Source organism: Caloenas nicobarica, chromosome 5 (assembly GCF_036013445.1).
Source record: "Caloenas nicobarica isolate bCalNic1 chromosome 5, bCalNic1.hap1, whole genome shotgun sequence".
NCBI lineage: Eukaryota > Metazoa > Chordata > Aves > Columbiformes > Columbidae > Caloenas > Caloenas nicobarica.
In genome coordinates, this window is record NC_088249.1 from 48,162,623 (window position 1) to 48,184,151 (window position 21,529).

Below are 21,529 nucleotides of genomic sequence, written 5' to 3' on the forward strand. Positions count from 1 at the left end.
TTTCTTTTCACCACTGCAAAGCAATTCTCTTTTATTGTCCTATCTTATTGCTCTATAAGCAGTGATTATGTAGCCGCAGCTAGCTGTTTTGTCTACTGGTTTTCATACTCTTTCCTGTAGAGCACATTTCACAAGATCAGCAGAGGAACAGGCAATGATAAACACATGCTATGTCAGCTTTTGGAAAGGGAGCCTTTGAGGGCTGTCCCTCAGAGGGAGACCCACAAAATGTCAAATACCAGTTAATTGCTCCACTGGCTACATGTTTATTCATCTTCACCCATCTATAGACAAATGACCAACAAATGTCCCAAATATTTTAGGCATTCAGTGAAGGGTTTGGTGCAAGCCGAATCCCTAGTAGAACTCAAAGCAGTTTTCATACTAAGACAAACTCCTGATGATTTCCACATAAACCAAATTAATCCTTACTTCTCCATATACCAGCTGTGTGAACAAATCCTTCTTTGCTTACCCTTTCTATTGGCAGAGTTATTTACAAATTTCACCCTTACCAAGTTTGCGATGTATCCTTTTCTTGAAAACATGCGGAAATAAATCCTTGGTTCATCGGCAGACAAAATATATGTAAGCTGCAGAGTATGCTGAAGGCATGGACAGGGAGAAAGAGAAGCAGACATTTGTGTTTAGAAATCTTGAAGCACCCTTGAGCACTAAGCTGGCTGAGCAGCTGAATCCAGTGCACTTTGCTGAAGATGATGTTGAACTTCCCTGATGCTCACAAGGAGCTTATTTTTAGGAAGAAATCTCCATGTGTTTATGCTTGAAAGTTCAACAGTAACTAAGCTGTGAGAATGAGCAGACACTGAACTTCAATAAACATCATGAACTACACAAGCTACAAAATTCGTTAGCATTTCTTTTCACTTCCTCATGTACAGCAGAGCCTTTGTACTTGCTTCTACTACATCCTAACCTGATGTGTCATTAGCAATGACAACTGACAATTACGTTTGTGACCCTTTTCTTTTTATGTGCCGCTTGCCGCAGGAATGCCTAGCCCTCAACAGGAATACTTAACTTTACAACTGTAGGAAGGCTGATGAAAAAGAGAGCACTTCAAGACCAGAGAAAATCCTATAAAGGGTTTTCACATCACCAACAGAATAAGACGGGGTAATTCTTCTCTATCTGCAGCTTGATCTCAGCACACTGACCAATTTTTAAGCCAGACAGGTCTGTCCTGTAGCACTGTAGGTCATTGCTCCTGTTCACAGAGGTGGTATTCATTGTATTGCAGAAGCTCAGACACTTGTGGGAATTGAAGCTAAGCAAGTAAAACAGCAATAGAAAGCACATAACTGTCAGCTCCACAGAATAGATCCAGATCCAGTCAGTGGAAAGTTTGCCTGGCAGAAGACTGAATCATTTGGTTCTGAGACTAAGTTAGACGTATTTATGAAAAATGTGTATGGGGTAAACAAGGGAGAGAAGGTAAGCACTGATTCTGGAAAGGTAGCATGGCTCATGGACAGTTCTCTGAGTTCACTGAGGCAATAAAATAATTAATCGTCTTCTGTGAGAAATGTACACAAATATTCACTTCTTCAGCAGGTGTAGAATTTCATTGTCGTGGGGTTTTTGGTGCAAATTGTTGTGGGACAGGTGACAGGCTAACACATCGGTCCTATCTTGACACAGACTCACCCACAGAAAATCCTCATTTTTCCTTTCTAATCTCTTTTCATCTGCATCTCTGGATGATTTTTCCTTTTTAGTTTGATCTCTCTCCATTGCAATTTGTTACCTTGCACCTCCCAGACAGAACAACTACTGATGTTAATCATAAAATCCATTTGGAACAAAAAAAATTGAGGAAGTTCAGTGGGAGAAAAATTATTTAATTTTCTCTTTCTCCAACTGTCCTATTGTCTGTTTCCACCACTGCTGAAAACTCACAACACCCTGAGAATATCTGAAGTGATATAAAATTACTATGGCAATACAGCCTATTCTCTCAGGTGACAAGAGGGTAATAATATCCCATGTTAAACAGATCACATTCTATTACCTGATCTCGCCACAACTAGGGTAATATGTATTGTTGTTTACCCTATAAATTGCTATGAAGGGCAACTTAATTTGTGCTGGGGCAAACAAAACATTATTCTGGTCTGATATGAGGCCCTTTACTACTATGAGTGGAAAAATATACTTTTTACCATCCTTATAGGCTTTACAAATGACACTAGGACTGGAAAAAAAAATTTAAAAAATAAAAGCAAATAACATCAACTCTACTAATGATAACTTCATTTCCGCAGGTAGAACCAATGCTCAAAGGTGAGAAGGAGGTCTCGAGGATGATGACGCTAAGAAAGCCCTGGGCACAGTTTATAAACTCCTGACCCTGAACTCCCAGTGTATTGATATTACCTTTGTGCTGAGCACTGCCGTTCCTACAGCCTGTGTCCAGTTCTGACATCCAAATTTCACAGGAGATGTTGAAAAATTAGAGGGAACCACTGAAGTGATTAAACAATGGAAAAGCTTACAGTGGAACAGGTTGATGTTCTAGAGGTTTTCACTGTAGTGTAAGTTTATCTGTGAGAGGAAATAGCCTATGGAGCTTGAACTACCACAATTATCAAAGACTAGGCTAAGGACTGACTTGTCCCCAGCTACCTACACAAGGGACAGGAATGTAAACCCAGGGCAATTTCACATTAACCGTCAAGAGGCAACAAAATCAGGTGGCTGAATGTTAAAGCTAGACCACATGAGACTGAAAATGAGATAAAATATTTTTAGAGGAAGGGTATTTAATTGCTGGGGCACTTTAAAGAGTTCTGGTGAATTTCCCATCATTAGACTTCCGGACTTCTTTTTTTTTTCAAGATTGAAAGTTTTCTGGAAGATAAACTATACTTTGAGTCACTTAATTAAACTCTGAAAAAATCTGGGAAGTCGTGTGTTGTTATCACAACAACCACTTCTGGTTTTGAAAACTGCAAGAGCCAGGAATTAAACTGTCATTGTGATATTTTTTGGCGAAACACCTTAATCCTGTTGTTTTTCTAGTTTTACTTGCAACTGTTTTCTTTGGCTTCTGCATTTGCTTTAAATATAAAACTGCTATATTTTCCAACTCTAGTATTTTCTACAGTGTGAAATAGGTGTCAGAAAACTGGCTACCCACGAATTTACTATCAAAACAAAACTTAGAGGAGTGCATTTTTTTTGTTCCACTAAACTTTTCACAAATCACAGGAAATACTGGTGCAATAACACAGTCCCATGAGACACAAGTACAAATAAAATCACTAAATGAAACTTTTGCCTCAAGGTTCATTTCTGCCGTTATGAACTGGTTTTTTTGTCTAAAGAATAGGAAAAAAGATAGTTGCGTGTACTTTAGAAGCGAAGATGACATATGAGATTTTTAGATTAAGTAATCCAAAAGCACATTACAATAACTTTATAACCATATACACAAGAGGATGTTCCTAAAATGTCTTGTGTGGTGAAATGCAAACCTTTATCACTAAGCCCATTACACATATTTTACAAAATCAAGGTAGCTTTTGAGCAACTCTTTCTTTACATTCACTTCTACCATTACTTAAACAGCTGTGTCTATACATTAAGGGGCCAATTCTGGTTCTATTCAAATAAATTTAGCATTGGAAGATAAAGAGGAAAATTAAAGATTAAACAGGAAAATGCGCTGCAGGCTTCTACTCACACTATATTCACCTACCCAGTGCTTGAACTGGGTTCTGTGTGATACTTTAGCTTAGAAGGGACTAAGATTGCCAGAACCTCCCTCATCCCAGGAACTGTCAGGAAATTGCCTTGAGGATAAAACTGAGCCAAATTATAAATGTATGTTAGGATTTTTTATTATCAGCACAATCACCATCAAAATCCTCATCACCAAAAGCAGCAGAAACTTTGTCATTATAAAGTGTCTCCCAGTTCTGCAACATCAGCACTCTCAATGGTATTTGAGAAGGTCTGCTTTTTTGTCCCTTGCCTGACTGAACAAATGACCGTGCTCTGGACGAATGCAGCAGATTTAGGACCCAGAATGTTATTAGATACATAATAATAAAAAGGATCCTAAAGAAACTTCAAGTAATCCTGATGAAGCCTCTGGCTAAATTCAAAGTCAGTGACATTCTGGGTAAGTAAAGGTAGCAGATCTGGCCCCATTAAAATGTAAACAAAACAGAAATATTTAAACAGAAGTAAGATACAAGTTCAAAATAGGAAAACAGAAGTCTTTATGGTAATGTTAAAAAGCCTCTTGATCAAATGAGCTTAGCTGCTGTTCCAAAGTGGGAAGGGAGAGGCTCCGTAGAGTGGGCATGAGTCCAGTACATACTTGTTTTTTTCCTTTTTATTTTCACTTGTGTTAACTTAAAGGAAATATATTTTTAAAAATACTCCAAACACCTTACCTCATTTAGCTGCAGATTCTGGAGTGGAAGTCCTTAACTGAGGCAATGGGAAAACTGTCTACAGAGCAGTAGGTTGGCTAAACACAGGTACTAGGTTGTCTCCTAAAGACTCCCAGGAGTGAAGATAAATGGATGTGATATTAATTTTAAAACATTTTGCTGAACACTCAGGCAGCCAATAGCAAAATTCCTTAGGTCACTTCCTGTTCATTTGATTGGGTCTGCAACGACAACAACCAAGGTGAGGTTGGGAGGATTTGCATAAGGCCAGCTCAGTCCTCAGTATTCAAAGAGAACAGGTCTAACCGGGTTACACGTGTAGCTCCAGAACAAAAGAAAAATCTGGTAATGGATGAGGGATTGATTTCTTTGTAGTTGTTTTTTTAAGACCATCCCTTTTTTTTTTTTTTTTCAATTGAGGTTATTTCAAATAGATAAGAATATTATAATTAGAATGAGGAGAAGCGAAAAGCAGGAATGTCCTAAATTAAAATTAGTCTGGAAATAACATTAGGAGATACATGGTATGGACTGGGTGAGCCAATACCTTGGGCTGGATTCTTTCTTTTTCATACTTGAACACCCTGCAAAATGCATGAGTCTGCAGAAAGGGGAATCTCTTGTTCTTCCAGCTTCTCTGGGTAACTGAAAGTAAAAACAAAATGAGGAAAAAAATAATCTTTATATGTCTATATGGAGTTGAGTATGAAAGCTCAGCTATATGCTGGTTAGCAGGGCAGAGAATCAGCAGACGAGTGTCCAGTTTTACATTTCTCTGCTTTTAACCTTTCTAATTGTGAAAGTTAAGATCAGCAGGGGAAAGCTAAAACTTTTTTTAAGGCACCTGCTGCACAGCCCGTGGAATTCAGGTAAAATATTTTCGCTTGTTCCTCTGAGCCGCAGCCTAGGCATTGCATTAGAAGCCTCTCACTAATTCAGTCATCAGTTCGACTCTCAACTAGGGTGAAAAGCAAGGGAAGGCTGTTTCCTCACAGAAGATCTGTGCTTGCAGGACAGTTCTAATAGTTGTGAGCCCAAAGTTTTCCTTGGCCATGTGTGAGTTACCCCTCCAGCTCGCAACCATGAATTTGAGCACGAAACAAGGTGCCTAAATGAAAATATGAACCTTCACCTGTCTCTCATTATTTCACTAGTCAGAAAAGGCATGTAAGATGAAAACAGCTAAAAATGTAGTGACATAGGAAGTTTCTGAGATTTCATTTATTTGCATGTGTAGAACACAAGAAGAACTGAATATTACTATTTGGTGACTGCTCAATGGCCTGTGTGAAGTAAATTTTCCAGTCTTTGTTCACTTTTGGTTCTAGGGCTTATCATAGATCTCCCTCCTGACAGAGGCTGACAAGCATTCTGTGCTAGATTTACTAAGCACAGGGAATGAATTGTCCTTAAACATCCAGAGATACTATTGATTATTAATCAAGATTCATTGTTAGTGTAGGAGAAACATTTCATACATGTTGTTTATGCTGAACCCAATTTCAAGATAAATAGTGCATCTCAGACTCAAGGAATGTCACCTTTGTTCCTGTCATCCACACTAGCAGCAATTACTTTAAAACCTGAGTTGCTTTTGTTCACATGGATAAGGTGCACCTGTGTACAAGTGTTGCTTGGGAAGACCTCATCATTTTTCACCCAGGTTATAGTCAAGATCCACAGCTGCTCACCTTGATTCTCATCTATCAAAGAAAGTTATCCTTGAGGAAGAAGGAAGGCTGTAAATGCCTGTATTGTCTTGTATTTACAACATCAAGGGTTAAGGATGTAAATAAAAACAGCTAGGCAACTGTTTGGAGTTTTCATAAGTAGTTCTAGCACCTATAAGATTTCTCTAAGCATTCATGTCACAGGATCTAAGTATTTGCATACCAGTTCATGTCTTAGTATTTATACTAAAGTTTTCACCATCATTGTCCCACGATAGGACAATGGGTTTTAAACTAAAAGAGGTGAGATTCAAGCTATGCATGAGGAAGAAATTTTTTACCGTGAGGGTGGCAAAACACTGGAACAAATTGCCAGAGAGGTGGTAGCTGCCCTATCACTAGAAACATTCAAGCCCAGGTAGGATGGGGCTCTGAGCAACCTGATCTAGTTGAACATGTCCCTGCTCATTGCAGGGGGGTTGGACTAGATGAGATTCAAAGGTCGCTTGCAACCCAAAATATTCTATGATTTTATCAAAATAATGTCTTATCATCATATCAGCATGAATGATCAATCCAGAGCAGGAGAACAGGAAAAAGCTAAGAAGTAAGCAAAGAATGAGAAAGCAATAAAGAGCACTTCCCTTCCCAGGAAGGACATCTTTAACAAGCAACCCACCTCTTATATTGTCCCACCGAGCTAAGCATATGGATTAAAAAGTCACACTGAAATACATCTCATTCATATGCTGCAGAAGCACCAAAGGAGGATGTGACCACTGAATCTCAACAGAGATAGGGAAATCAGACTTTTCCTACTGCTAGAAAGGATACCAGCAGAAGAAATTTTGTTCCAATATGGTCCTTAGACTGGTGTGTCACTTTCTGTTTGTGTGCCTGTAAGCCTTTTCTGTCTCAGCTCCCAAAGGCAGAGACAGCTCTGGGTGCTAAGGCTGAGAATACTTCCAGACAGACAAAAAAGCACATTGTACCAACAGGTTTGGGCAAGGTGAAGCTAACTTGGCCAGCACACCAGCGTGCATTATTTAGTAGTGTGCTATTTTCAAAGGCAGGGTGCCACACAAGGTGGTGGCTCCTTAGATTTACGGCCCTGTCTGGCCAGCTATGCTGCCCCCATGCTTCCAAGTATGTTTATTGACACTTTCATGTGGTTCAGCACAGAGAGGATTATGGGTGACTTTTGGAGACAGACAGACCTTTCCCTCTGCATATCCCTCTTGAGTTCTGCAGCCACAAAATTAATATGATTTTAGTCCCCACATAATTCTAGGTGACAGAGAAAACATGAAAACCTCTATAATTAGAAGCTATGAGGCTACATTCATGGTATGGCAGAAGTGTCAGTGCAGATGCCCAGAGTTAATTTAATTATAACTGTCAAACATTGAGGAAATTATCTAAATCTGTCTAGATTCTTATATTGGTGTCTGTTACTGTAGCGTCTGACACATGATGAAAACAGACAGCAAATTTCTACTTTTCCATTACTGTTAATCTCTGCTTCATTTGTTAAATTCCAGTGGAATCTCAGAAGGACGCTGTAAGAAGCTGATATGTAGGCTAGACATGTCAAGCAATCAGAGAATTCATGGTATGATATTCCTGCCTTCATTTTGTTGCAGCAAAATCAGAAGTGATTCATGAAGTTTGATGTAAAATAATACACTTTCTGTAAAAACATGACTAGAGAAGCCAGAAGAAGCAGGACAGAGGCTATTTCCAAATTGTATTTGATGCTATAGGCAAACACCACCTATTACTAAAGTTGCCCATTACTTAGGCTGGCAAGACCTTTTTTTTTACAGTTTTCTAAAATCTAGCTCTTATATGTTTGTCTAAATTGAAATCTTCCATCATGGGCATTTCCTTTGCGACAAAATTTTGAATAATTCTCATCCATAATAGTGAATGTTTTTCTGACAAATTAAAAAGACAGGGGAAAAAAATGCTGTTCTTTGGATTCATAGTAAAAAAAACATTCCTGCCTTTTCTTTAAAAAGCTCAGGAGCATTTATATTTGAAGCAAGGACTGATTATAGCTGGTTGTCATGTTAAAGGTGTATTGTTTACTATTCGCAATAAAATCCAACCAAAATTATCCAGTTTAAAGCTCATTGGCAAATCACAGTCCACATAATGGATTCCTTTATGAAGAACCACATTCGCTTCATCTTCCTTTTACACTGAGCATTCTCCACTTCCTGGCTTCACAGGGTTTTCTCAGCAGCTGAAAAAGGCTATTCCTATGCATCCATTCTCCTGAAAAGGCAAATTTTTCACTGAGTACCTTATTTGGCCCAGCAGCTACCCTCAGTACAAATGGCAGAGGTCTGTACAGGGGATCTAAAGATTTCATTTGTGAGCTTAACCCACATGATATCCAAAGCTGAAACACTTATCTTTGTACATCACTGGTTCAAAACCTAGAAACCATACACAAGAAACAGAAGTAGAAGAACATTATTAACATTGTGATATGTTATTAGGCACTGTACTTAAGACATAGAAAAGAATTTACTCATTCAAAGAGAAGCTAGCCAATATTATGCATTCAGGGAGTGGCCCTGAGCTGTATTTACTGCACATGAATCAAACATGCTCTGAAAACTTCTATTCATTTCCTCATGAGTTTTCTTACACTGTTCATCCTCATGGTATTTGAGGTATTACAGTAACACATTTATTTATAATATAAATAAACATTTAATATATGTACATTAGTATATTACAGTATGTTAATGCATTAGCACTAATATTACATTATTAGCCCCAAAACATTTATTTATCTTTATGTTTCCCTAGTGGGGTGAGAAGGTAATTTTATCCCTATTTTAATGGGAAATACTAAAAAGATCAAGATAAAGCTGTTTAATAATTCAAGGTATCCATTCTGAGATGCCTAAACAAACGTATTTAGAGCACTTAGTATTCTATAGTTATGTAAAGTACTGAAAGCACACCTCTCATTCACTTCCATTTCAGATCTTAGCACTTAGCAGTTCTGTAAATCAGACTTCTTTTCTCCCAGAAAAGAAGGAAAAAATAGATTTTTTAAAAATAATATGAACAAATGGTGGCATCAGTCTAGAAATTAGCCTAAGCATTTTGTCTAGATTTTTGCAAATATATTCAACCTCAAGCAAAACCTATTATAGCTCTGCTGGTCACCGTTTGGCTAAATTATAATTAAAGATAGCAATGATGACTAGCTAGGCAGTGGTCGCAAGACACTATCAGCTTTACATATAGTTCTATGAAGGTTCAATTTCTAAACCAATATCGCTATGTATGTTAATATTTCTTCAGTTTCTTCACACACATCCCAGTCGTCAGACAGACCCTAACTTGCTGTAAACTGGAACTGATGAACTGGAAGTAATTGAGTAACAAAGCCCTTTGGTTCTGTATTCTCTCTCAATGAAAAGGAGATGTCATGTAAATCCAGATATGCCTCAAAAGGGGTACTGGACAATCTGATGAACAAAAACAAGCCTCCCCGAATTCCTTCCCCAGCAAAGCCAGCTGCCAGCTGGAAAATACCACCTAAGCAGAACTTCTACTGCTCCTGGAGAGGAGCCCCCCATCTTGACCCTTTGGTCCACTTTCCACACAACACAACTCAAGGGATGGACATTTTTTTGCAAATGTGATGGTGGTTTCTCTTATCGCAGCAGACTAAAAGTAAAAAAAGGCAAAATCCAGTGTGCATCTGTTAACTTACAGACTTGCAGGAAAAAATATCCAGGAATCTTTGGAAGGATCAAAACTTTTGATGCTCTGTGAGAGACATTCATGGGGAAAAACAAAACGAAACAAAACAAAACAAAAAACACATACACCGACACTGAGAAACAGAATGGGCATAGAGTGGAAACAAAATTAAATTATAAACAAGTTATGTTTTCCATGGAAAGAATAAGGTTAACAAAGGGCTAGAATGAACCAGCGAAGCAAACATGAACTGCTTACACAAACACTGAAAGAAAAAGATGCAAATCCTAGAGAAAATACATGCTTATAATTAATTTTGTGTTTGTTTTGGTCTCCTTAGTGTGCAGGTGAAACCAACAAAATGTAACAGTGCAGTGATATCCAGTCACTCCTTTGTGTGAGAGCTTCTCTTGTTGCTCATATTGTTGAGAATAAATTCCTATGAGAAATGTGTAAAGAGATTAATAAATAATGGCTGTGGCAAATAAAAATATACATAACGCTGAAGAGACCATTAAATCGAGTGCAACATCAGTTATATTTTGCTATTCATTTGAAAGAATAATGTGAAAAATTTGTAAGGAGTCAACAGGACCAATTGTTAAGAAACTATTTATAAGACTATTTTCTGCCCGTATGAACTCACACACTTCAATGCATTTCTCTTAGGTTTTAGCGATGTATATCTAACAACATTTTTTAATATAATAGTGTATATTGCCTTTTCAGGAGTAAAAAAAAATTATTATGATACTATACTGACTGTCCAATTATGTCTTAGAGAAAAAGCTTCAGAACTACGCAATAATAATTGTTAAACAACAGGCAGGGCAAAATGACCTATTGGGTCATTTCTGTTTGCGGTGGTTTGAATCTTTTAACAAACACCTTGATGCTGCTGGGACCAAAGCAAAACAAAACCTTTGATTTTTTGAGAACACAAAACTATTTTTCACTGAATGCAAACAGAAAGTAATGCATAAAGATAAACAAAGTAACATAAATATGGTGAAACGAACCTTTTGCAGGATTCAAATATTTTTCTGTAACATTCATAAACCAGGACATGATAAAACCATAGGGGCCAAGGTAGGCAAAACCATTCCTGAGTGTTGCACTTCTCACTCCCAAAACTTAGTGTATATAGAAGTATGTTTGTGCTAGGACCATTTGTATCTACAAACCACTGTGCAATCCTCCAGGTGCCACTGATTCGCAGATAGGAACCAGAGCACAGCTATAGAGCTTAGATGAGGTCTTGTGTCATGTGGATACCTTGTTATTGAGCTGAAAATATAAGAAGTGGGGATAAGCACTGCAGGTTGGCTGGACAAGAGTTAAAGTTCATTCCTGCACTTAGGTCCTCATCAGTGACTCTGTATCTGCATTGTGCTATGGCATTTTACATACAACATATAATGTAAAATCTTTTAGAAAACCTACAAATGGAAAAGTGGCTCCCAGCTGCAGAATGTCGATTCTAACAATGTTTCTTATCAAATTAAACTTTTCCCAGTTCAGGGGTGTTGGACTCCCTAAAATCCATCTAGGGTCTTTGTAAATCCAAATGGTTTGAACATTCCCAAACATAAAAGCTGTTCAGAGGAGAGCATTTGTTTTGAGATAATCCCCAGCAGAGGCCTACAAGGAGCATGTGTGTGGGTTTTTTACATGCTGGGAAAGAGGGAAATTAAAAAGTAAGGACAATATGCAGCCGAAACACCAGTCATACATCATAAGGACAGATCAGGGAGTCAAAAAGATGGGAACGAAGAAGGATGGCAAAGCCAGTTATGTGAAAATGGAAATTGTTCACACTGTAGTCAGCTACTTTTCAAGGCAGTCACCCTTGTAATCTACATGGCTTGTCAAAATGAAATAGACATAAGAAGTCAAGGGCATTCTTGGACACAAATACCCACGTCCAGGTTTAGATCGAAAGCAATTCAAGGACAGGACAACACAACACGTGTCCTAACTGAGAATACAGAAACAGACAGTTTGGGATGCAGAGCATCCGACTGGGAGATTATGGATTTTATTAGTTATGAGGAGTCTATGGGACCAGTGCTGCTCCTCTGGATTGCTCAAGTAAGAATACACCCAACAGAGAGCCATGGCAGCATGAATATGTGAGTGACCAAGTTCTTCAATGTGAGCTTCTCACTCTTCATGACATTGAATAGTAATAAGATTCTGTATAAGTGCATTTTCATGCATGTCTGCGTGCATGTGGGTGAGCATTACCTGACTGAATGACTGAGGAAGGGATAAAGAAACTCATTATGCATATATCTGTCTTGGTGCATAAATGTGAGCTGAGTGCATTCAAATGAATATTTGAGAAAGGCTACTAAACAAGCTTCCAAGATTTCACATTTAGAGTCAAGGAGAGGATGCGTCTGCCATAATGTATGGTTGGAATAGCTTCACAGAAATTAATGAAGGGGTCTAAGAACTGCACAGCTACAAAGGACACTAAAAACCCAACCCTTCATGGTTTAAGTTAGCCTTAGGAATCGTACCAGAACAGATATTTGGGGACATCTCAAAGCAAGCAACTACCTGCAAGATAGCATGAGGTGTGGACAACTCATAGACTAACTTCCAACTTTGTGATTATGAGAGGATTTTGTTAGCATCTGAGTGGGGGAGTGAGGGTTAAGTCCTGAACATAGCTATAGCACACAAACCTTTCCAAACCAGTTTATCCCAACCCCAATATCTACACAATGCTCAGTGACCATGAGATGCAAATATCAGGTTTATGATTAACTGTATTAAAATTCCATGGAACTGCAAGTACTTTTATGTGTTTGTATAATGAAATTGAAACAATGCACCCTTTCCTTACTACACTTCCACTTCGCTAGCAGTTAAAAGGAAATCTCTCAGTAGATATATATGCAATATTCTTACATGTCCCAAGAGTTTCTTTTGCATCCCTTAGTTGGACATATCGGTACACTATCTGCCAGGGAATATGCATGTTCCGTGCATGCGTGACCAGGGCAAACATTGTTCTACTGGAGATGGAGGACAGAATAAACAAATATTTTACACTGACCTTAGAGAAAGTCAGCTGATTCTCACCACAAAACTTGCACTGTGTAGCAGATACTTTTGCTTAGCAGGACACAGGTAGGACTTCAGAGGCCTGGGTTATTACTCTGAGTTATGCCAGGGCCTTTCAGAAATGGGCCTCTCTAGGTCTGTCTGGTCTGTTCTGCTAATGAGGTAACTCTTCTTGAAATGACGTAACACCATGAAGATGACTGCATTCCTGTTTGTGAGACATTTCAAGTTTCAGTGGATATGTCTAGATATGAAGACTCTGTAGAGTTGAGACCCATAAACAAAGGTCTTGCATATAACAGACTATTGTACTAGCATTTATCATGGTAATTAAACTTGAAGGGCACAGAAGTTCAGCCTTTGTCGTTAGAGTGCTGCATTAGTTTTTGAGATGGGCTGTCTGTGTCTGATAGCTTTAATATTATCCAGATGCCTTTTACTTTGCAAAGATTTCGTTTTTCTAATCCTTACATTTGGCACATTGTTCCCAGCTGAAAGTACATGCACATCCTTTTTGCCAGGAGAAGGGGCCAATTTTATTCACCTGTGTGGTTTTATGATCAGTGAGCACTGAAGAGCTGCATTTGCCATTTATCAATCAGGCTGTTAAATCATGAAAAGTGACCATCTGAACAGTATTGCAGGTACTACAATGAGGCACACTGGCATGAAGCTGGCACTTCATCACTCCTGTACAGGATTACCACGCAACATTGCATTACTCAGAATTAATTACTTGGTTTATTTAGAAAGAAAAACCTTTTCCCAGGTTTCTCCCGTGCCCTTTCTGAAACGGCTTTTAGAAGCTGGCATGGTTCATCTGTGGGAGGAAAGAATGAGAAAAATTGTATTGACTTTACTAGGACTCATTCTGTGGCTTGCAAACTAGACTCGGTGACCCACAACAACACAGCCCTAAATTTCAAAGGACTGATCTGCTCGCCATTCTTCTAGTAAGCCAACGAAAGCCTTGGAAGTGGAGTTCTGATCTTCAGGAAACTCCATCAACAGGTCTCATGCCCTGTAGGCAATCCTTCTACTTACATGAAGTTTCCGCAGGAGAACACTACAAGCTTTTTTTTCTACAAGTAATTCTATTTAAGTGCCAGGATATATTAATAGGCAGCAATGCCCACTACTATCACCCTAGTAGTGGGGGTCAATCCCCCCAAAAGAATGAAGTGAGCTGCTGATTAAGCAGACAGGTGCACTTCCACACATATACACACATTGCAGAAATGCCTTTCAAGAGCATACCTGACAGAAGCACAGAGTAGCCGCATCTGGAGGAAAGAACAGACAGTCTTTAAGTCGATTTTTGTACTAGGAGACTGCAGATTGGCTGTTCCATCACTACTGAGAATTATGTATTTTAGTTACTGGTCTTGATGATCTAATCTAAATGGTGACTGGTACAACATGCTTTCATCTGAGCATTCTTGGATACGGACAGAAAGCACATAAAAAGTATATTCTTGGATCACAAAACAGCTACACAGGAAAGCATTTTAATATGACTAGGAATTACAAAAGGAGGAAGAAAAAACGAAAGAGAAAAAAAAAAGAAAAGGAAAGGAAAGCAGGGGGAAGGGAGAGTTTCAGCTTATGGACTGCATAGGAAATGGTACAGTCACTTTCCATATTTCTATTCTTCACCGTATGCTTGGGTGTATTAATTTCATAGGGCCATTCAGGTTGGAAGGGACATTAGAAGGTCTCTAGCTTAACCTCCTGCTCAAACCACGGTGAGATAAGTGATCAGACCAGATTGCTATAGGCTTTAGAGCTTTATTTGTCCCTCTAAATAATTTTCTTTATCTAGCAGGTGTATTCCATGCATTGAAAGTACTACTATTACTACCATTGTAACTACTCTATCATCTGGACAAGTTTTAAGTGTTCCTAAGGATGGTACTTGTACCTCTTCTTTTACAAGACTTTACTATCATTTATCACATTCTGACAAGAAGATGAACCTAGTCATCTGACTCAGTTTTGCCCCGCTCATGTTCAGACATATTCTCTAGTTATAAGCCATTCTAGTATTCCTCTTGCCACATCACTTCCTCTTCTAAAGTGTACATCACATCTCAAATAATGCTATATGTAGAGGTACTGAGGCAGTGTGAAATCCAATGTCTGTGAGGGTACAAGGTAAAAGAAAACAGCCATCTGTTCATGTGCAACTGTGTGTAGTAAAAAAAATAACAGAAGCAAATTCCCCTGAAAATGATCATGAATCCAAACATTACCTTCAGCCCTCATCCCTGGAAAATCAGTGGCAATAAAGGCAGGTAAGCCATGGCATGTTCATACATGTATTTGTCACTCATTGAAAGATACAATGAAAAAGAAATGATGGAACTTGCAGGTATATCAGTAGTCTTACCATTCCAATCATTCAGCATCTTAAAAGCATAATATATTAATGTGAGTTTCTAATGATATAATTCTTCAAGAAATGTGTTTCGTTTACAATAATAAGAAGCACAGAATCTATGTCTTAGCATCCTAGCATAAAATATTTGGTGTGCAAGTTCTAAGTCAGGAACTTAAACTTCCTATTTGCTGACATCAAATTATTATTATTAATAATAATATGGAGGTGGGATAGAGAGACTGGCAATCATCTATTAAGCAATATTTGACGGTATTAATACTCTTTTAGATGCAAGGTGAAAACCACAATCTGTGTATAAAACAAAGACTCGATTTTAAAATCACTATCCTGCTCAGACTTCATTCATTTAGAATTGAGATTTAATATTAATATATATGTGAATACTTATTTTTTTATATATATATATAATTTTGATTGAAATTGATCTAAATAGAAGTGGATATTTGCAATATTCCAAAGCTTTAAACAACACCATGTTCTTGTGTAGAGATCCTAGAGCTGGTAGGAAGCTTTAAACTGATACAAAGTTTTTCAAGAGGAAATTATTTGCTGTTCACTTCTGACAGAACACACTCTAATACCCAAGCTAGCAGATGCAAGAGTTCAACTTCATGGGTTTTTTTAAAATGCCCTCTTAACATTGAAACTTATTCATTATCATGGGGTTTGTGTCCTGATTGACCGGAAGCAGAAGTCCAAAGAGTACGATAATGCCTTGATGATACTCAGTTCAGCCCTGCAGTTGGCTGAACTCTCAAGAGATGCATTTGCCTATCTAAAATCAGCTTCTTGAAACTAACATCCAATGGTGTCACTACAAATAGCTACATTATCTGGTATTTTTCAATTATTTCAACTGCAAATGTTACAGATAGATGAGTCCCTTGGACAGAACTGTGAAAATAACAAATCTCTCACATGAAAGTACAATAAATCATTACTCTGGTGACTCACTCCCTGTATAGAGAATAGAAAATGAAAGGGTAAGTCCTTGAATAAGAACTGACTGAGACCTGACTGAGACCAGTTACTGAGATAATTAGCCAATTAATGTGAGATGAAAGCTAAAGTCTTTTCATTTATACATTAATGAACAAGAAGATCAAAGACTTGAGCTATGTCTTTAACCACGACTGCAACATTGGCTTGCTATGCAATAATGAACTCATTATTACCTGCTTTCATAAATTACCTGTGGTAGACTATTTCATTTGTAATGCTGTACATAAGGTAAAAAACAACTATAATGTTATTTTAGTATGTTTTAAAACCTAAGCATGCACTTTTACGTAATAAGCGCATTCATCCTTTTAGCTGATTGCTGCTGCTGATGCTGTTCTTCCCTTGGAAACTTCCTGACAGGTGGCAAACCTCTTCACATTTTGTGGCAGAAAGGGGAAATAAGTGACAGAAAGACCAAAGAGAACTTGAAGTGAGACGTATCAATTAAGAAAAATCTGAAAATCTACATCGGAGGGAGGAAAAACAGATCAACATACTTGGATTTCATAAGACTGAGAAAAGTAAATATTCTAACACTCAACCTCACCCCATCCTTCTGTGCTGGCCTTCTGTGATGTCTGCCATTTATCATATTAGGGACAGATATGCCTGAACCCATGATCACGGAGTTAATATTTATCTTGTGTATTTAAGGCTCTGGGGTTATCTTAGGAAATCTGGAGTGTATTTCTCTTTCTACCATAGGCTTTCTGCAAGACTATAGGCAGGCTATATGATACCCGTCTTTCAGGGCCAGACTTGTAAAACATATCATTTTATATAGATGCTGGGAGAATAAATGCATAAATGTCTACAATATATATTTCAGAAAAGCTTATAAATATACATCTGATTGAAATTTCCAGATCAAATCACAGCAGTTCAAGAAGGAAGTTTTGAATCAAGAGTAAAGACATGATATGGAGAAAAGCTTTGTCACAAATGGACAAGTTATTAATGTGGGCATGTTAGTACATGCAGTCTTTTAAAGGGCATAGGAAAGAAACGTATTTATCTCTTGGCAAAATTTTTGGTACAAAGAAGATATATTCACATTTATTTATGACCCACTCAGAAGATCTGACATAGCTGGTGAAAAGTTTAAGCTTAGAGGATTAAGCCATCAGCTACAGGCCCACAAAGTAATTATTCACTTATCTGGGATATCGGGTAAACCTGACACATTGATTTCCACACCCCTACAACTCCCCTCAAATTAAGTAAAACACTTAGTAATTTACCTTCAAGATGAAGACCAGATGACTCACAACTCAGAGGAAATTAAGGGGGAGCAAAATCCCCACATAAAGGAGTTTATTCAGAATTTTTTTTTGCCTGGAAGTTACCACAAGCTAACATTTTTCCATGTGCTTCAGTAATTTGGGCTGGTCTGCAAATTTTTTTCAACCCCCACGGTTCTCACCAGGTATTCACCAAAGCTTTCATTTCCAGCATGACTATTCATAATGTCTTATTCATCCTATGAACTCAGTAACATCTTATGGTTGTTTTTCTCCCTAACTGGATGACTTGAGAACCCACAAAGACCTAAGATGGCTGCAGAAACACTTCCGCTGAAAATACTCATGCGTGTCAGAGCATGTCATTGCCAATGTGCAGCTAGATGGATGTTTATGGGTTGTCCCTATTTCACAAACACTGTAGTAAACAAAATATCAAGCCAGGTGCAAAGACTAGCAAGTACAGTCCAGAGTTGTTATTAAAACATACATTCCCAAAGCTCTTTGAATCACTCATCCAGGTTCCCTTGAGAAAGACACAGAGAGGAAAACTCATCATTGCTTCGCTATTATGCAGGACCTATACAGTACAGTTTTGTTGACTCTTATGCCCTAGAGAGAAAAGGAGATGTGGTTGAGACAACATCAACTAGACTCATTTCCCCAGGAAATGCTCACAGCCTCTGAAAAGGATGTATCAGCCACAGGAGCTACAACATCTCAGTGGGTGCCAAGGGACACTGTCTTTGCCAGTGCTGCAGAGTGCCTCATACTCTTCACTCTGCCCTTTAAAATCTTTCCTGAGGACTCTAGTGGTGGATGAGAACTTGGCCTAGTCATTGAGTTCTTTTTGGTAATTAAATAGAGTGTTTACCATACTATCTATGGAAGAGGGGGTGCGGTGGGAAGTCCTCTAACACATACCACCCAAATCTAAATGCAGAGGGCAAAGTCAGAAGACATGGGCCATCAACTTCAAGGACACCAGATAGCGCTAGCCTCACAATCAATACCACGGCTCCATGCCAGGAGCAGTGCCCATCTGAGCTGCATAACTTTCTGGAAGGCATATTCTTGCTTTGTCACTACTGCTCTGATAAGCTCTGTACTATAGCTGTTCCTTGATAACCTTTGGGATGCAGTCTGCTCTTCCTCATATAGTCTTGCTCCACCTCATGTGAACATTAGCTTTTGTAACCTGTTAATTTTGGAGTTAAGCTAGAACTAAGACATTAGATCAACCTACCACTCTATTTATCAGTGCAAGACTATCTTCTTCATTGTATTATGTGAGTCTATGACTCAGCAAAAGCAGTTTCTCTTGGTAAGTTTGGCCCGTTAGCTATTGCTAGTGCTACTGCTAAACATCAAGAGTCTAAATAGATTGCATCAGGCCCAGCACCTAGTTGGCTGATGTAGGGAGGAAGCAGGATTTCTAGAGCCTTGCCAAGTATTACCTTTTTCTTTTGCCTGCCCATGCCTGAGATTGGAAACAAGAAAGCTATTCATTCCTTTGGTCTCAATACAAAGTATTATATCAGCTTGCTATCATTTTGAGTACTAGCTTATCTCTGCTTGTCATTAAATGTCTAAAGAAGGGTAGCACATTTTCAAAATATGTGCCTGTCTTGCGATAAAACTTTTTGTTGGATTAACTTTTCTGCACACATACTGTACATTTTGCAACATGAGCAAGCATGCAGGTATTTCCTGCAGCCCTACTGTCCCATCCTCATCAGAATTGTGATTGTTTCCAAACCACTTTCCACACTTCACTGTAGTGTTGGTAAAAGTCACTCCCAGAGATGGGTGAATCAAGCAGTTCTGAACGGGAAAGAAGGAATCCACAAATAATATGAAGGCATTTCTCTTCAGTAATGGATCAGATGAGAGTTTAAATTCTTCCAATAATTTTTCTTCTCCTATAAATGCATCCTGCTGTTCAGGCATCTGGACAGTAAAGATGAGAAGCCCATTCCTATGGTTTGGTTCTAAAATGAGGACAAACTTCTAGACAGAAAAAAACCAAATCAAAGTAGGCTTTCCAATGCATACTAAAAAGCAGATCTTGAGCCACAGGATTTGCTGTCATTAATCCTTGAATTATTTGGAACAAACATATGTAATAGCTCTTCCACTATCATCACAACCACGGAGTGTATTTTTGCCCCGTTTTACTTAAGAGTTGATCTGTTCATGAAGGTTACAGCACCTAGGCATTTGAATAAGCAGGAAGCAAAGACATCACAACAGACAACATGATCTGATGCATTACTAAAACATCAAGGAAAATTAAGCTCAGGACAGCTTTCAAGGTCTGTGTAACTGGACAACATTCCTGCACATGAACAGTCTGTGAAGAAGCTATTTGTAGGACCCAGATGCTTGTCAGTGAGGAAAATACAGTGCTTTTTGCTGTTTAACTAAATTAAATATCCGCAAACGCACATCAGTAAAACAAACAAACAAACAAACAAGCAAAACCCAAAAAACCCAACAGGTCATGAAAAAACAAGTAAGCTTAAACCTCCCCCCCCCCCCCCCCCCCCCCAATTATTCACAGTTAAAACCTTTTTCCACAGAAATAGAAGAAGTAGAACGGAATTTTAGTTCTGCTTTACAGTAAAATTCCTAACTGGTTTTAAGATGGTGCTTAATCTATGGATGAAAGGACCCATGTGAATTAGCAGCCTCTGACAGGAGGGGATAGGACTCAACAGTTATAAGCCTTAAGTTCATTACAGTCATCTGGAGTCACCAAGTTTTCCTTTAATAGTGGTTTTTTAAAAAATATGGTGTTTTTACAGAGCCCTCAAATAGCATTATGAAGTAGCAAGCTAAAGATCAGACATTGACTCACTTTGACCCTGTGCAAGTGTCTTATTTCATGAAGAGGTGAATAGGGGAGTGATAATTCTCAGTTTCACAAAATACTTTAAGAACTTTCTATGAAAAGACCTAGCTCCATAAGTACAATCACTTACCTGACTCCTTCCTAGCCCAGTAACACTATCAGAGCAAAGCACGAAAGTCCTACAGAAAAGCAACCCCTACTGCCCACCATCTATTTATATCAGATATTGGAACCCTCACCCATCCCTTCCTGACACTGGCAGGTGTGTCTTCTCAACACACACCATTGCAGAGCAAGGGTGGGAGGTAGGGTGAGGACTGACAGAAGGCTAGATACAGGGAAGAGGAGAAAGAAATAAAGGAAAAACCTTAGAGCAAAATATATGCTTAGTTATTTCAAGAGTTTTCTTAAAAGGAGATCCATGAAAAAGGCAGAGCTGAGGACTATGGAGAGCTATGAGCAGTTTGCGGATGCTGACAACTGAAGGACAGGGCTGCAGCTCTCTCTGTAACGCCCACTAAGCAGCCAGTGGCTAGAGGCATGTCAGGTCCCAAGACTGTTATTTGTGGATCGATGTCTTTATGTTCTGATGACTGTCACTCAACACAACTAAAATGACAGGCACATGTCATGATACACTGTGTTACTTCTTATACTTTTCAGAGCTTTTAATACAGATAATGAAGCCTCTACCACATCCTTTGCTGGCTGGCTTCCTGCTACTAGATAAAAGTGGAAATTACAATAGCTCTTTGGTGAGCTGCTCTGGGTGAGCCAAAGAGCCTTGGCTCAGGTCAATGCAAGATCAGAGCTTCCCCTCAGCAGGGAGTGGACAGATCAGTGTCATGGCAAATGCAACAAGTGCTCTGGAAATCACAGGATGTAAACACTGTAAAATCAGATTTGTTTCCTGCTTGACTCAGCTTTTGTTTTCAATTTGGCATGTCATCCACTTGTTTACCATGATAAAGACCTAGTCTGGAGAAACCAATACATGATTTCCAAAGACTTATTGCATTCCATCCCAGGTCATAATCCTGTGCTTGATTAATACACTGTGACCTCTAACAGTCATGGTGGAATTGCTAAGAGAATACTTCATTTTTTGGTTTGTGTGTCTCAGACAGTAC

The 21,529-nt window shown here is 38.6% G+C and overlaps 1 protein-coding gene across 1 annotated transcript in view; it reads right to left on the minus strand.

Moving 5' to 3' along the window:
- EHF (ETS homologous factor) overlaps window positions 1-4,503 on the minus strand; it is a 31,703-nt gene extending 27,200 nt beyond the window's left edge. The window contains exon 1 of the mRNA XM_065636343.1: window positions 4,425-4,503. The gene's annotated coding sequence lies outside the window, so the exon portion shown is untranslated. The remainder of the gene's footprint in view (window positions 1-4,424) is intronic.
- Between the last annotated feature and the right edge of the window lie 17,026 nt (window positions 4,504-21,529).